Source organism: Lissotriton vulgaris, chromosome 3_1 (assembly GCF_964263255.1).
Source record: "Lissotriton vulgaris chromosome 3_1, aLisVul1.2, whole genome shotgun sequence".
Taxonomy (NCBI): Eukaryota; Metazoa; Chordata; class Amphibia; order Caudata; family Salamandridae; genus Lissotriton; species Lissotriton vulgaris.
Genome location: NC_141689.1, coordinates 1,221,855,742 through 1,221,869,619, shown reverse-complemented (window position 1 = coordinate 1,221,869,619; position 13,878 = coordinate 1,221,855,742). Strand labels below are relative to the sequence as shown.

Sequence of the window (13,878 nt, the reverse complement as noted above, 5' to 3'; positions counted from 1 at the left end):
TGCTATATTTTTTAACTACATTTCTAATATATTAATTTCAGTAATTCGTCGCCTTGGTAAAGTATGTCATTTTTTAATAATAGTAGTATTAATTTTAATACTTGAGTATTAATTGTAATACTTGAGTATTAATTAAAAAAAAACCTTAGCATTTCGTAACATTACGTTCAGTTTTTTACCACATTTTAATACACTTCCCCACCCAAAACCCCCTAATTTCCCTGCATCCCGTGCCAGGTTTTATTTAACACAAAAGAAATATATATATATTTGCGTTGTAATGGTATGCGTTTTAAAGGAATTAGTTGTAATGGTAGTTTTTCATTAAAAACACTATATTGCGTTGTAACAGTATTCGTTGTAAAATAATGCTTTGTAATGGTATTTGCGTTGTAAAAAATGCGTTGTAAAAGCATGCGTTGTAAAAGTATGCGTTGTAACGTCATACATCCACTCAGGACCTATATATATATATATTGGAAATGCTAGAAGTGGGCTGCAGCAGTCATTCTGCCAACCATTAAAGCAGCACTGTAGAACATGTGTTAGGCCTGCCACTGAAGTGTGTAGTGCAGTTTTGGAAACTGCTATTTCGATTTTGCCAGGCCTAAACCTTCTCATTTAATACACATAAGTGACCTGTAAGGTAGACTTTAAAGTCTTATAGACCAGGGTGCATGGTGTTTAGCAAGTATGTACTTAAGGTTGACGTGTCCTGGCAGTGGAAAAACCCACAAAGTGATTTTCACTACAGCAAAGCTAGCTTTCCCTTAGACTAACACTTGGTCACCTTAGTAAGTTTAATACATGATAACTTCAGTTTGGGAACTGCTAAAGATATACTGAGCCCACACATTTTAATTGTAATTTAAAACCAACCTTAATGGTAAAGTCTGATTTTAACTTACTATTTTGAAAATGTCACTTTAGAAAGTGGTCGTTTTTCAACCAAAGCTAAATGTGCCTTTCTGCCAGTGTCTATGATCATTTGATTGCTAATGGCATCATTAGTTCTTCCTTCCATTGGTGATTGTTTGTGTTAGTGCCAGTTACCCACAGCTTCAAGATGGCCTTGGGAAGCTGGAAAAAGAATTTGGATTTCAGGAGGAAGTGTAACAAGGATGAATATGAGAACCATGCACAGAAACGAATCACAGAAGAAAGAGAGAAAAAAGATGGCAAGCCGCTCAAGGACCTGATTAAAAGGGAAGTCCTCTTCCACAGAGAATACAAAGTGGACTTGGAGTCCCCGTTGGGGAAAACTATTGTCATCACCAAAACAACACCTCAATCAGAAATGTGAGCCTATTATTGCAACGTATATGATCATGTTGTGAAAGACTCCTTTGACTTCTTGGACCGCATAAATAGCAAACAACATCAGAGAAATCTGAGGATGTCTATGTGGGTGGAGTGTTCGACACTTGATCAAATACAGAAACTATTTGAGGCCAACAAAAAAATAATGTAAGAGAAATGAAAAGATTACAACTTTCAGGAGACCCTGAAGGAGCTCTGAGAGGAATAGGAAAAGGCTAAAGCTTACAAGAATGAGAAACAGAAAGAGAAAAAAAGAAAGGCCAATGAAGATTTATCCTTTGAAGATGACAATGTAATGCCGGCTGTGATGGGGTCCTCTGAGTTTGGCACAATGAATAAGGGCCACTGATGTTTTTGCTGCTTCATCCTCTCATAATTTTTACCAGCCTAATGTTATTTGACACAAGGAAACCTTGAGCGGGGAAAATCCTCAGCTTCCAACAGACTTGAAATTAGTGTTCTCTGGTAACAATTGACTGATGGTGAAGATTTTTGTACTATATAGTAAAGCAAGTTTGGACTATGTGTTTTTTTGCTATACTCCAGGTTCTGAGGGTATTTCATTTTAGTTTGCCATAAAGTGTTTTGAGCCGAAAACGAAAGAGAAATCTTTGAATTAGCTGGAAATGCCCCATTTCTTGTGTTTTACAGTGCAGGTCCTGCCCACGCACATGCTTTCTAAATAAATAAACTCATTATCTCTGCCTGTTAATGGCTCTCCTGAGGTGGGATGTGTATTTCTCACAGACAGTTTACAAAGAACCTGGGTATAGGGAAGGGTGTTCTCTCCTGAGCAGGATTGCCTTGGGGTTGTAGCCAGTCCTTTCTTGAGCTTCAAAGCATAGCCTGTCCCCAACCCCTTCCTGACTTCTGGAGGGACCTGTCCTGTCAATGGCAACTGCAGGCCACACCTGGGCCTGTCTGGACTTTGTTTCCCTAGACAGATTAGAGCCAAACCAGGGAAAAGGAAAGAATTGCCCAGAAACCATTTAGGGTTAGATGAAGAGGGTACCCCCACATGCAGGGTGGCACTTGATATAAAAGTGGCACCGTCAAAACGTCTCATTAGATCACTCCTGGACTTGTGGAGAGTCGTAAGGACTGCCTCCTGTCTCTCTGAAGCCTGACGGAAGAGTGGACCTGCTTGCTTTGAACCCAGGACTTCAGAAGTGACTCCAACGGTCAGTTGGCTGACCTCATGTTTGAGCTAAAGAGGACAAAATAAGCTTCCAGAGCCCTTTCCCTGAAACTGCTAATCTGACCAGTACCAACTGGACCTGCCTGAACCATGCTGCTGGCCTCTGCTGGAATGAGTCCTATCCTCTAAGAGGTGCCCCTGCAGGTTGTGAACCCTTGGCTGCTGTTAGTTTACTCCCTCATCTCTAAGACTGCCAGAACTAGACCCCAGGTGAAAAACCAGAGGCTCTTCACGTCAAAAGGAACCTAGTGAACGCTAGCAGACTAAACCGAGCCCAGTGTGTGAACCACATCAGACTCTTGATGGGTCCTTCCTTTATACAGAGCCTGGACCTCGCTGCCCGTGGATCTTCATGGTGAAACCAACTACACTGGTTCCCTGCCAATGTAAAGTTCTGATCATCACCAGGTCTCCAAGCTGATGAGGACTGCACTGCAAAGGTGCAGGTCCGACCAAGACCCAGGACTTCAGCAATCCGCAGTAGACAAGCACTTCTCTGGATTCAGGCTGCAGCCCAACTGCTGATGAACTTGTCTATGAGTGCTTCTCGTGGGAATCTGGACTAAGTTACAAGGTAAACTTTCCACAGGGATGAACGTGGTCCACGTATCCATCGTGGTCAGCCTTAATGTTTGATGCTGACCAGGTTAAGCCTGACCAGTTAACCATAAATGGCACTTTGTGCTTTTTGGCACTGTTTCTACTGCAAATTCATACCTCCGGTTCCACTTATTGGATTTCTGTGATTTTGGTGTCATTTTATTTTTTTAAATTGAGTCTTTTTCTAAATTGGTTTGGTATTTTTCTTGCGCTGTGTTCTTACTTTATTATTGGTTGAGTGTTGCATAAACACTTTACACACTGCCTCTGAGTTAGACTGGCTGCTTTTGTGCCAAGCTAAAAGAGTGTTAAGCACAGGTTTATTTACTTGCGACTTTTGTTGTCAACCCTGACAAGGATTATGATTGTTACTCACCCCTCTCAAGTACTAACCCAATTTCTTGCACGGTCAGAGTAGTAAAATAAAAAAATAAAAGTGTGCAGGACCGTAAATAGCGAAGTGAGCTGCCCTGTAGAATTTGCAGAGGCTTGGCCATCAAAATAAATAAAAGGCAACAGAAAAAGCCAATATATTGTTATTCGTCTGATAAATGCAAGCCCTATTGGCTTTGCCAATGCTTGTTTACACATTCATACATTTTCAGTTTAGTACCATACATCAGTGGTTCCCTAGCTTTTTAGAATTACAACACACTTTTTAGAACAGCAAACGTTTGTGACTCACCTAGCTGTAATGGACATGAGTCAGGCACATTTTTTAATGTAACTGAAGCACCATGTAGTAGCACACTGTCATTTACTCACAGCATGCTTTCTATAGTTCAAGTTCAGAGATTTATATAGTGCACTACTCACCCAGAGGGTATCAAGGCGCTTGGGGGAGGGGGGGTGTTTTATTTATCGAATATCCAAGTTTTAAGTTGCTTTCTGAAGGAGAGGTGGTTCTGTACAAGGCGGAGGTGGGTGGGGAGAGAGTTACAAGTTTTGGCCGCTAAGTAGGAGAAGGTTCTTCCTCCCATGGTGGATCTATGGATGCGCGGAATTGCGGCGAGGGCTTGATTGGATGATCGTAGTTGGCGGGTGGGGGTGTAGAAGGACAGTCGCGTGTTGAGGCATTCGGGTCCTAGGTCGTAGAGGGCTTTGTGTGCGTGGGTGAGGAGACGGAACGTTATTCTCTTGTTGACGGGGAGACAGTGGAGGTCTTTCAGGTGACCGGAGATGTGAGCTTGACGGGGGATGTCCAGTATGAGTCTAGCTGAGGCGTTTTGGATTCGTTGGAGTTTTTTCTGTAGTTTGGCTGTGGTTCCGGCGTAAAGGGTGTTTCCGTAGTCCAGTCGGCTTGTGACCAGTGCGTGGGTGACCGTCTTTCTTGTTTCGGTGGGGATCCATCGGAAGATTTTTTTGAGCATGCGTAGGATGTTGAAGCATGAGGATGAGACGGCGTTGACTTGTTTGGTCATCGAGAGGGAGGAGTCCAGGATGAAGCCCAGGTTACGTGCGTGGTCCGTAGGTATGGGTGCAGTTCCCCGGGCCGGTGGCCACATGAGTCGCCCCAGGCGGAGGGGGATGATCCTAAGATGAGGACTTCCGTTTTGTCCGAGTTCAGTTTTAGCCTGCTGTGCTTCATCCACTCAGCTACTTCTTTCATTCCTTCGTGTAAGTTGGTTTTGGCGGTGTTTGGGTCTTTGGTGAGGGAGAGGATCAGCTGGGTGTCGTCTGCGTAGGAGATGATGTTGAGGTTGTGTTGGCGTGCAATGGATGCGAGGGGACTCATGTATATGTTGAAGAGGGTGGGACTGAGTGATGATCCTTGTGGAACGCCGCAGATGTCGTTGCTGAGGCGTTGTATGAGGGTGCTATGACAGACTGTGTCGAAGGCTGCGGAGAGGTCAAGTAGGATGAGGGCAGCTGTTTCTCCGTTGTCCAGTAGAGTTCGGATGTCGTCTGTTGCTGCGATGAGGGCGGTTTCGGTGCTGTGTTTGGCTCGGAAGCCGGACTGTGAGGGGTCGAGGGATTTGTTGGCTTCGAGGAAGGCGGCGAGCTGACTGTTGACGGCTTTCTCTATAACTTTGGCAGGGAATTGGAGGAGCGATATGGGGCGGTAGTTCTTAAGTTCAGTGGGGTCTGCTGTGGGTTTCTTCAGAAGGGCGCTGAGTTCGGCATGTCTCCAGCTTTCCGGGAAGGTAGCGGAGTTGAGGGAGCAGTTGATGAGTCACGGAGATGGGGTGCGATGATGGAGTCTGCTTTGTTGAAAATGTGGTGGGGGCATGGGTTGGTTGGCGATCCTGAGTGGATGGAGTTCATCAGGCGGATGATGTCTTCAGTGGTGATTGGGTTCCAGGTGCAGAGGTTGTTAGAGGGGGTGTTGGTTCGGAGGTGAATGCAGTGGACCGGTCCCCGGACTGGTTTTCAAAGCTGTTATGTATGTCGGCGATTTTGTTGTAGAAGAAAGAGGCTAGGGAATCGCACAGGTCTTGGGAGGGAGTGATGTCGTTGGTGCCGGCAGTGGGGTTGGTAAATTCTTTGACGATGTTGAATAGTTCCTTGCTGTTGTGGGCGTTGTTGTCAAGTCGATCCTTGAATGTGGATTTCTTGGTGGATTGGATCAGTTGGTGGTGTTTGCGGGTAGCGTTCTTGAAGGTGGTCAGGTTGTCAGTGGTAGGGTTTTTTCTCCAGGCTTTCTCGAGGGTGCAACATAACTTCTTGGATTTTTTAAGGTCGGGGGGCTTTTTTGTTACCTTGCTTGATTTGATGGTTTTTCAAGGGTGCTAGTTCGTCTGCGCTGTGGGTGATCCATTGTGTGAAGTTTGTGGCTGCTTGGGTTGGGTCCGATGATTTGGCAGGAAGGTTTTGGTGTAGCGATGTGAAGAGCTGGTTGGTGGTAATTTTGTTCCAGTTTCTTCGGGGAATAGGTTGTGGGGGGTTGTGGGTCGTGGTCCTTTTGTAGTTGAAGTGAACCCAGCTGTGGTCCGTCCAGTGGAGAGCTGTGGTGTGATTGAAGGAGATGTGCTTGCTGGAGGTGAAGATTGGGTCGAGCGTGTGTCCGGCATAGTGGGGGGGGGTATTGACAAGTTGTTCGAGTCCGAGGTTGACCAGGTTGTCCAGAAGGGTGGTGGTGTTGGAGTCGTTTTTATTTTCCAGGTGGTAGTTGAGGTCTCCCAGTAGAATGTAGTTCTCGGAGGGGAGGGCGTGTGGGCTGATGAAGTCAGTGATGTCATCGCTGAATTGTGTGCGGGGTCCTGGTGGTCTGTAGATGAGGGTGCCTCTGAGTGTGGTTTTAGGGTTGGTGTGGATCTAGAAGGGAAGGTGTTCAGCGTTTGTGAGGTTGTCGTCGGAACTGGTCGTGATGCGGATGGTGTTCTTGTGGACGATGGCGATGCCTCCTCCTGTTTGCTTGGTGTGGTCCTTTCGGATGATCTTGTAGCCGTCCGGGATGGCTATGGCGATGTCGGGTGCTGATGAGGCGTTCATCCAGGTTTCTGTAAGGAAGGCGACATCCGGCGATGTAGTGTCGAGTAAGTTCCAGAGTTCAATGGCGTGTCTGTGGACCGAGCGGGTGTTGAGCAGGATGCACTTTAGTTGGTTAGTGTCGGAGTTCTGATTGGAGTCTGTGGATTTGGTGTGGGTCTTGATGCAGTTGAACTTGCAGGAAGGGCAGGTGAAGGGTCCATGGGTGTGTCCTGGGGCGGCTAGGTAGCAGTTAGGTGGGCGGCCGGGGTTAAGGGCTGAGAGGGTTGCGGCGTCGTATGTTATGCCGGCGTTGTGGAATTTGTGGGGGCCAGGGGGTCTGGCGCTGGGCGCGGACCAGGCGCGGACGGGCGTAGACGGGCTTACCTTTGGCGCACCTTCGGCGCGCATGGGGCGCGACCGCTGCGCGTGAATGCTGCACGTCAGCTGTTCTGACATAAGTGGTTATTGGGGGGGCGGAGCGAGGGAGGGTCAGCTGGGAGGCGGGAGCGGGGTGGAGTGGCGGGCTGGAAGGCACAACAACAAGATGCCAGCAAAACGAAAGCAAACAGGACAAGATTGGGGTGGGCAGAGGCGCAGGCACAATCAGGTACAGATTAAATGAGAACACAATGCGAGCCTTCAAAAGCGCTACGATGGCACACAAGCGCTACAATATGCACACAATCTAATCAACTCGATGTGGGCTGTGCAAAAAAGCGTTACTCTATAAACAGGCAATGCGGCAATTTTAAGTAATCAAGACGGAGCGCAATCAGTAATGGGAGCAATATTAAAGCAGAATACAATAGCGTCTGAAATGGGGGCAGTTGCGATGAAGCGCTACGATACCAGCTGGAGCAAGGGAGCGAGGGGAGCGACCGCTTCTGACGGAGTCAGGACGGTCACAGCGCTGTGGTCTGCGAGATCGCCCTTAACTTTTCTGTGGGAGGGAGGGTCAGCTGGGAGGCGGGAGCGGGGTGGAGAGGCGGGCTGGAAGGCACAACAACAAGATGGCAGAAAAATGAAAGCAAACAGGACGAGATTGGGGTGGGCAGAGGCGCAGGTACAATCAGGCACAGATTAAATGAGAACACAATGCGAGCCTGCAAAAGTGCTACGATGGCACACAAACGCTACACTATGCACACAATCTAATCAACTCGATGTGGGCTGTGCAAAATAGTGTTACGCTATAAACAGGCAATGCGGCAATTTTAAGTAATCAAGACGGAGCGCAATCAGTAATGGGAGCAATATTAAAGCAGAATACAATAGCGTCTGAAATGGGGGCAGTTGCGATGAAGCGCTACGATACCAGCTGGAGCCAGGGAGCGAGGGGAGCGACCGCTTCTGACGGAGTCAGGACGGTCACAGCGCTGTGGTCTGCGAGATCGTCCTTAACTTTTCTGTGGGAGGGAGGGTCAGCAGGGAGGCGGGAGCGGGGTGGAGAGGCGGGCTGGAAGGCACAACAACAAGATGGCAGCAAAACGAAAGCAAACAGGATGAGATTGGGGTGGGCAGAGGCGCAGGCACAATCAGGCACAGATTAAATGAGAACACAATGCGAGCCTGCAAAATCGCTACGATGGCACACTAGCGCTACAATATGCACACAATCTAATCAACTCGATGTGGGCTGTGCAAAATAGCATTACGCTATAAACAGGCAATGCGGCAATTTTAAGTAATCAAGACGGAGCGCAATCAGTAATGGGAGCAATATTAAAGCAAAATACAATAGCGTCTGAAATGGGGGCAGTTGCGATGAAGCGCTACGATACCAGCTGGAGCCAGGGAGCGAGGGGAGCGACCGCTTCTGACGGAGTCAGGACGGTCACAGCGCTGTGGTCTGCGAGATCGTCCTTAACTTTTTTGTGGGAGGGAGGGTCAGCTGGGAGGCGGGAGCGGGGTGGAGAGGCGGGCTGGAAGGCACAACAACAAGATGGCAGCAAAACGAAAGCAAACAGGACGAGATTGGGGTGGGCAGAGGCGCAGGCACAATCAGGCACAGATTAAATGAGAACACAATGCGAGCCTGCAAAAGCGCTAAGATGGCAAACAAGCGCTACAATATGCACACAATCTAATCAACTCCATGTGGGCTGTGCAAAATAGCGTTACGCTATAAACAGGCAATGCGGCAATTTTAAGTAATCAAGACGGAGCGCAATCAGTAATGGGAGCAATATTAAAGCAGAATACAATAGCGTCTGAAATGGGGGCAGTTGCAATGAAGCGCTACGATACCAGCTGGAGCCAGGGAGCGAGGGGAGGGACCGCTTCTGACGTAGTCAGGACGGTCACAGCGCTGTGGTCTGCGAGATCGTCCTTAACTTTTCTGTGGGAGGGAGGGTCAGCTGGGAGGCCGGAGCAGCGTGGAGAGGCGAGCTGGAAGGCACAACAACAAGATGGCAGAAAAACGAAAGCAAACAGGACAAGATTGGGGTGGGCAGAGGCGCAGGCACAATCAGGGACAGATTAAATGAGAACACAATGCGAGCCTGCAAAAGCGCTACGATGGCACACAAGCGCTACAATATGCACACAATCTAATCAACTCGATGTGGGCTGTGCAAAATAGCGTTACGCTATAAACAGGCCATGCGGCAATTTTAAGTAATCAAGACGGAGCGCAATCAGTAATGGCAGCAATATTAAAGCAGAATACAAAAGCTAATGGCCACTACATTTGCACAGACATACAGTTTTATTGATAAAACTAAAACTGCACAAAAATGATTATGTGTGGGAATCTGGTTTCATTGAATATGTATCGTTTGTGCATTACCAAGTAAACTGGAGATTTGTTTGCTCCTATTAAAATCTTTGTTTGCATCCCACTTCGGAATTACTATTTCTTCCTAACTGCTGTATGTGTACATTAATTTCCAGGTATTTACATTTTGTTGTGTGTTAAAAAAATGACACCCTTCAGCCTTTCCAGCAAGATTGGCACATATTTCACTTTACTTTTCTTTCTATGACTCCAAAGTGAATGGAGTTTGTAAACACCAATCCCCAGGGTAAAAAATAAGCAGCGATTTGTCAGAAGACATAGTCTGACATTTGACTTTTTTTTTGAAGCACAGCAAATGTGATAAGATAAATACTAATTAGAAGGCATCTTTATTGCGTGGACATTTGCGACCGGGGCATGACCCACAGTCTGAGAAACACAGCCAGAGATAATTTTGATACACTGAGTATCAATTTTAAAGACTAATCATTTTTCATTGGAAACCTATATCAAGTCTTAAAAGAATACTCTGACGACGTTGCCCTGAAATCTGTTTGAGATATCATAACCAATCACGTTGTTGATGCCACACAGCCAGTAACTCCATTTCTGGACCTTCTCTAATTTCTGTACAAAAGCTATGCTACCAGCCTCGGAGATGTGTACACAATAGGTACAAGCACTCTTGCAAAGCTCTCCAAGTTGTACTACTGACAGCCTTGTGTGTTCTACTCACAGAATTTCAATACTTTCCAAATATTTTAGCTTTTTAAACCATGCATGAATAAGGATTTTGCTTTTACAATTCACATTCTGAACTAAATCCCTTTGCCAGACTTGTGTTGAGCGGCACTGTGAGGGCTGCAGCATGTTTTATGCCACCATCACAGACCCCTCATTGTAACACTCACACACTGCCACTGCAGGCTGTGTGTTGTGGTGCAGACCAAACTGAAGAGTCGACATGGTACACATCCTGTGTGCCATACTCCCGAACAGGACCGGTGGCATGGTAAGTAACTCCTCTAGCAGGCCTTACAGCCCTAAGGCAGGGTGCACCATACCACAGGTGAGGGCATAGTTGCATGAGCAATATGCCTCTACAGTGTCTGTGCCATTTATAGATATTGTAAGTGCGGTGAAGCCATTTTGAGTACATGGGTTGGAAGTTTATCATTGTGATCTCCATAGCTCCATGATGGCTTTACTGAAAACTGGAAAGTTTGGCACCAAAGATCTCAGCATAATAAACCCACACTGATTTCAGTGTTGGATTTATTATAAAATGCACTCAGTGTCAGACGTGCCACCTCAAGAGTCCAGGTTCTTTCCGTCTTGGAGATGACTAATCCCAATACCTCCAGGAACCAACAAATGTGACAAGGAGTATAGACACTGGTCACAAGTGCTGACCCCTAAAGGGACAGGGAAAAGGGGGACGAAAAGGGTAGTGGAATGGGGGACGGAAAGTGAGAGAGAGAAAAACAAACACAGGATCTCTTCTTGAGATGACTGCCTCGCTCTTCGAAGTACTCTGGGCTTTTGCTGATCAGTAGAGTTTGGTTTGATGCTGAACTGTTTTTTAAAAGACCCACATTAATTAACATCATACCTTCCTATACCATATTCAATATTGAACAATTATTCGCAAACATACCAACTATTTGTTAAGCCCATTCCTGTACTTCTTGCACAAGGTCTAAATTAACATTTGCTTCGTTGAAATCTTTTGTCACCTTTAAAGAATGATAAATATGCTCAGTGAATGTTCACAGGAAAATGAGATACATGAATATTTCGAACAATCAAATAACTTGTTAGTAGAAACTGTAACCACACTTGCATGCAGTAACCTCCTCTTACCTTGTACTTATTGTTGTACAACCTTGGAGGGGGTTCTGAAAGTAAACAAGAAAGAAAAAACAAGCCCCAAAAGAATCTACTTCTTAATCATAAACTATTGCAGTTTAGTTCACTACAAAGAATAATATTAGAAGCAAGATTACATCCATAAATCTAACTTGGCCAAGGGTCCTTCTACAAATTCTACAAGGTTCGTTTTGGATTTGCCAAGGTTTGTTTCCTTGTTAAAAATCACTACTGAACACCAAGTTTAACAATGTTCGATTTGGAATTGCCAAGGCTTGTTTCTATACCCACAACAACAGAAAAGTCTTACTAATCTCCTTCTATGAACCGGAAACTCAAGTTCTGAAGCCGGGTGAGTAAACAGGAAGTCCGACTGCCGAGATGCTCCGATACAGAAAACTGAAGTCTGAAAACTCGACTCTGCCGATAGCTGAAAACAGAAGAGGAGTCCGTGAATGCTGCTCTCCCACGGAATCCGGTAGGTGCAGCCGCCGTGTCAGGACCAAGGGCGGGGCCGGGGTGCTGGAATCGGAAGCCTGGAGACTCTCGAAGCGACGCGTAAGCTGCGAAGCGAAGCGTCTTCCTGAGAGCCGGTGAGCTTTTTATTGGCTGTGTTTCACGTGCGCGGCAGCGCCGGTTGGGCGCACCTGTCCAACGTGAGCCCTAATGAATATTCATGTCTCTTGGAAGAACAACAAGCATTGGGCCAAACAATAAAACACTTTTGCCAAGAATCAATACCAGTGTTGGTAGAAGCTAAGAAACAAGCATTGCTACCTCCAAGTCTTTCCTATGATGACCCAGAGAGACTATTGTTTAGGTTTTCGTGACAGTTCCCCCCCCCCCCCCCAAAGGTCTTCTTAGAGGTCTGGGTTTACTGGGATTCAATGCATGGAAAGAGCGAATTAAACGGGGGGCGTGGACATTATTCTCTGGTTCCCAAGATCTCTCAGAACTATCGTAACCTTTCCAATCAATCAGGTAATACAACCGCCCCCTCAACCTTTTTGAATCCAGTATTTTCTTGACCTCATACTCCATATGATCTCCTACAACAATTGGTGGGGGCGGAGAATCGGGACGAGTGTCAGGATTTACAGGTTTAATCAGGGACACGTGGAATACCGGGTGGATCTTGTAATCGGGGGGAAGATGTAACCTTACAGAAACTGGGTTTACAATTTTTTCAATGGGAAATGGACCAATGTACCTTGGTTTCAACTTCTTTGGTCCCTCGATTTGTATATTTTTGGTTGATAGCCAAACCTGATCTCCTGTTTTATAAACTGGCGCTGGTATTCTATGTCGATCTGCATAAAGCTTCATCTTTCCTTTTTGTTTTATTAAAATCTGTTTCACATTTTCTTGGAATTTATGTAAACTGGCTAGCCTATCTGAGACTGCTGGCATCACTGTTCCTTTCTCAGGGAATATAATTGGTAGAGTCCTGGGATGTTGGCCTGTGAGGAAATAGAATGGGGAACAACCAAGGGCAGAGTGTACTGTGTTGTTGTAAGTGAACTCGGCTAAGGGCAGGGCGTCTAACCATTCAGTGGACAGAGTGGTAGTTAAACAACGTAGACTTTGCTCCAAGTATTGGTTGACCTTCTCAGTTTGACCATCAGTCTGGGGATGGAAAGCTGATGATAACCCTGAATCTATTTCTAGTTGCGTGCTTAGCTGTTTCCAAAATTTTGATAGGAATTGCGGACCTCTGTCTGAGATTATTTTTTGCGCAAACCATGCAACTTAACTATATTAGTTAAAAACACGTTACTGAACTCTACTGCCGAAGGGAGTTTAGGTAATGGAATGAAATGTCCCATTTTGGATAGCAAGTCTACTACTACTAAAACAGTAGTCATTCCTGATGATCTGGGCAAATCTGTTATGAAATCTAGACTGATAGTATGCCAAGGTGTTGGGGGGACTTCCATTGGTTGTAACAAACCAACTGGAAACGAATGTGAAGACTTTTGTCGAGCACAGACCGGACAAGCCAGAACATATCGCTGTATGTCAGATTTCATTCCTTTCCACCAGAAATACCTTTCACACAACTCTACTGTTTTGTTGATTCCAGGATGAGCTACTAAAGCTAGATCGTGATTCCATTTCATGACCAGTTCCCTTAAATCCTCTTTTGGAACAAATATCTTGCCTTTTAAATAAAAAATACCATCAGATATTGAAGTTTGTCCTTGTGAAAGCCAATCTTCTTTATTCAGATCCTTGGTCTGGTTTCTGAGTATTGATAAAAAATCTAACTGAGTGATTTCTGCACAAATTTTTTCAACAGGTATTATACTCTGTTGTTCTTTCCCTGTTTCCTTAGTTTTGTCACAAACCAAACGTGAGAGGGTATCAGACAGCAATTGTTTGGTTCCTGGTCTGTACGTAATAATAAAATCGAACTCGCTAAAGAATTGTAGCCATCTCATCTGTCGTGGTGTAAAAGCTTTCACTGTAGAGTAAAATTGTAAGTTCTTATGATCTGAGAATATGGTTATTGTGTGCTTGGCTCCTAAGAGATGGTGTCTCCATTCCTGGAAAACCGCCTTGATAGCCAGAAGTTCGCGCTCAGCAATTGTATAGTTCTGCTCGGCAGGCAATAGTTTCCGAGAGAAAAAGGCAATAGGATGGAAATTTCCAGAGTTAACATCTTTTTGTAAAAGAACTCCTCCAATTGCTGTTTGCGAAGCATCAGCTTCAACAAAAAATGGTCTGTCAGGATCTGGGTGTG

At 45.6% G+C, this 13,878-nt stretch overlaps 1 protein-coding gene and 1 pseudogene across 1 annotated transcript in view; both read left to right on the top strand.

The window, feature by feature from the left end:
* Positions 1-13,878, top strand: part of LOC147727675 (uncharacterized) — a 382,784-nt gene that overhangs the window by 43,369 nt on the left and 325,537 nt on the right. The gene's annotated exons all lie outside the window — the stretch shown is intronic.
* LOC147727676 (zinc finger matrin-type protein 2 pseudogene) lies at positions 1,067-1,669 on the top strand (annotated as a pseudogene).